We start from the raw sequence: 3464 nt of genomic DNA on the forward strand, positions 1-3464 counted from the left end.
CAGGGAGCCCAGCCCCAGCAGCTCTGGCAGGGTGTATGGCTGGGCAGGAAGCCGCTCTGGGGCTGGGATCATGCCGTGGTGTCAGCGTAGTCTAGAACAGAGGCAGAGTTGTGATCCGCTGCCTGCATTCCCCTGCCTGGGGCATACGGGTGGCAGATCACAGCTCTGCCGTGGCTCCAGACCATGCTGTCACCGCTGCAAGATCCTAGTCCCAGCCTCGGAGCAGCTTCCTGTCCAGCCGCATGCCCTGCTAGTGCTTTCTGGTCTCCATGGAAACCCTGGCCCTGTGCTGTCACAGCTCTGCTGCTCATGGGTTCTCCATGGAAACTGGCTGCAGTGATGTGGGCAGGGGCTGCTGGGAAATGGAGTCCGCTGTGGCCCCAGTCTGGCCTGCAGTCTGGATATTGCCCATCCCTGGGCTAGAGCAGCTATTATGATGATTTAGTCTGATCTCCTGCACAGTACACACCATCAGACAACTAAATTGATTTCAAGTTCAGAAGCTGTGCTTAAGTTGACTCATAATTTACGAAAAAATTCAAACTTTTATTAAAAATTTCCAGAGTTTGCCACATTCCTTACTAAGTTGTTCTGATAGCTAATTATCCTCACATTTTTGTTTCATTTGGATGTTTTTTAGCCTTTTTTTGCAGCCTGAGGTAAGCTCCACTTTTCCAGGTATTGGTTCTTGTTATAGCTTTGTCTAGTAGACTGATGATGAGCCTTATCAATTTCTGATTTGTGTGCGTTACCTCAGCCTCTTCCTTCATGAACTAAATAGATCAAGCTCCTATAGACAGTCACTATAAGGTATATTTTCCTATCTCTTATTTATTCTTACAGCTGTTCTCAGAAACTTCTCCAGTTTATCATCCTTGTATCCAGTATTCCATTAGTGGTTGCACCAGAGCTAAATACATAGGTAAATACAATGCCCTTTTACTGCCTTGTATAGTCAGCTGTTCACATGGGAAGATGGAACACGTCTTTGAACTGATTCTGTAGCGTTATGTAATTAGAGCAAGGCACCAATGTAGGAGGATTGCCACTTGTGACACCCACCCACCAAAACACACCCCTGCACCACAGACGTTCTCCCAGCACACCAAAACTGCTAGTTATGCTTCTGGATATTGCATGTCCTCTTAGTTTAAAAACACTGGTCTGCTCTGGAGTCAAGGTACACTGATTTCTTATAAGATTTGGTTGTTGATTTCTTAAGTTCTCTGTATGTCCCATCTTTTATTATAAATAGAGGATAATGTGAAACATCTGAATTGCACAAATACTGAGGTGCATACAGGTTGATGCATGTTGAAGCAGTCTTTACTGTCAGAGAAGATGCATGGAATTGAGTGTTCCCTGGATTTTTTACTCTTAGGCTTTGGACATGCTTTACATTTGTAGCACTATAATATGTCCTTTTAATGCTACAAAAAGCAAGCATTCATATGTTCACACTGGGCAGCACCATAAAAATGTTTTTGTTCCAAACAGGAACTTCTCTATAGTGTTGTGTTTTTAGCATTTTTTTGTAATGGGTGGACTCTGTAATATTGCTGCTATTTGCTGTGCTTCTGTCCTGGCCCAAGGGGGCCAGGGGACTGAGGAGAGTACACCCATCAGTGTCAGTTTTAACCCTATCACAGTCACTGTTGAATTGGCAGTAGCTTTTGGTTAAGCAGCCAACAGCAGCTGCCAATTTGGCAGTGGCTGTGACTGTTAATATTATAGTTCTGAAGCCGCAGCTAGACATTAAGTGAAGTTGATGAGTCAACTCTGCCCCTCCTGCATACCCAGCATTCAGCTATGGTGAGCCTGTGCTATGGTGATTAAGTTTCTGGAATTTTTTTTTTCTTTGTTTTGCCTTCCCAAACCAAGGTAACATGCATCTTGCTGTGTTTTCTTGCGTAGCGCAAGACCCCAAATAAAATATGGGAGCGACGAATAGCACGAGAGAGTCATATTGCAGCATCCCAGTGCTTCAGTTCCAGTGTATAAATCTGCTTTCCTGCTTAAGATGTAGACCCGCGTTTTGGAAGGCAGATTTTTTTGAAAAACAGTGCATGTGGTTTGCAAGAAAATACAGTAACTTTCAAAATCAGGTACAGTACTAAAATAGGATATAAAACAAAAACTCCCTAAACAATATCCCAACTTATCCTTGCTGGCTAAGTGCCTGCCCAGATAAGAGGGTCTTACAGCACTTCTAGAGATGTCCAGGCTCAGGCTCTGGCAGGCCTCAAGGGGAAGGGAGTTCCAAAGCTGAGAGGTAACTACCAGGAATGATCTCCCACATTTTTTGCCAGGCAAACATGGCACCCTGATCTTATTTGCAGGAGGTTGCTTGTGACTGATTTTGGCATCAAGATTGGGCTTGAAGTAAAAGGCAGTTCAGTCCCAGACCACTAAGGAGCTTATAAATCAAAAACAGCACCTTGATATGCACCTGGAAAGCTATGGGAAGCCAGTATGGACTCTGGAGCACTGGTTCTGGTGACTCTCACCTGTCAGAATTCAGGCTGCTGCATTCTGTGCCAGCTTCAGCCTCTAGACAGTCATCAAGAGCAGTCCTACATAGAGTTCTTTGCAATAGTCAAAGTTAATAAAGTTTATGAAGGTTAATATAATATACACTATTTCTCTTGTAAGATTTATCTTGTCAAATGTTATGAAAGGGTCAACATTTTCTGCACATTTTTTTTGTAAATAGTTGGCTGCGCTGTCTGACTTAGCCAGGCTATTATAGGGTAGCAGAAAATGCAAGGTTATAGGAAACTTCTGTATTGTATTTGAGAAATAGCATGTGATCATGTAATTAAAACTCTTGTAATATACATACATACAAGGCCTGTTAAAGAAGCATGTTCTGCCTTAATTTATATTTCTGGCACATCTGTTTAATCATTCACTGTTAAAGTTCTTACTATCAGTTTTTGGTGGAATAGGTACTATTCCAATATAATAAAGGGCTTAGTCCATCTGTCTGTCTGTAACGCTCTTGAAGCACTCTGATTGGTTAGTGAAGGCAACGGCACATGGGGGTGAGGCACCCTGGAGGCGGCGGTGACACAGGGTGCTGACCAAAGGGGATGGTGGGGCAGGCTTCCCCCGGGGACACCCACCCTGCACTGGGCTGGACGGGGGGAGAGCAGGGTTGGCCCTACCCCTGTCCCTAGCCGGAACACTATCACTGCTTTGGGTGGCTGAGAAAGGGTGGGCGTGGGACAAGAAGTGGAGCAGGGAGGCAGGGGGAAATATGTGGCCAGATGCTGGCCTGGGCCTGAGGTGAAGGCAAGGAGGGAGGGGCTGGGCCAGTCCGGTGTTTTTGTGGGCAGAAGCAGGGGGGAGAGATGCCCCTGGAGGGATTCCAACGCTGCTGCTGCTACCCCCCCCCCTCGTGATGCAACAATGGAGAGAATGCAGGCCTTTCAGAAGCAAGCGCCAAACCCACGGGCACCTGC

At 45.6% G+C, this 3464-nt stretch overlaps 1 protein-coding gene across 2 annotated transcripts in view; it reads left to right on the forward strand.

Moving 5' to 3' along the window:
• DAG1 (dystroglycan 1) overlaps positions 1 to 3464 on the forward strand; it is a 113797-nt gene that overhangs the window by 96406 nt on the left and 13927 nt on the right. The window contains exon 1 of one of the 2 annotated variants that reach the window (XM_025205777.1): positions 858 to 922. The exons of the other annotated variant lie outside the window; for it this stretch is intronic. The gene's annotated coding sequence lies outside the window, so the exon portion shown is untranslated. Of the gene's footprint in view, positions 1 to 857; positions 923 to 3464 lie in introns of those variants that run through there. 2 annotated transcript variants of the gene reach the window in all.

Source organism: Alligator sinensis, unplaced genomic scaffold (assembly GCF_000455745.1).
Source record: "Alligator sinensis unplaced genomic scaffold, ASM45574v1 scaffold467_2, whole genome shotgun sequence".
Classification (NCBI taxonomy): domain Eukaryota; kingdom Metazoa; phylum Chordata; order Crocodylia; family Alligatoridae; genus Alligator; species Alligator sinensis.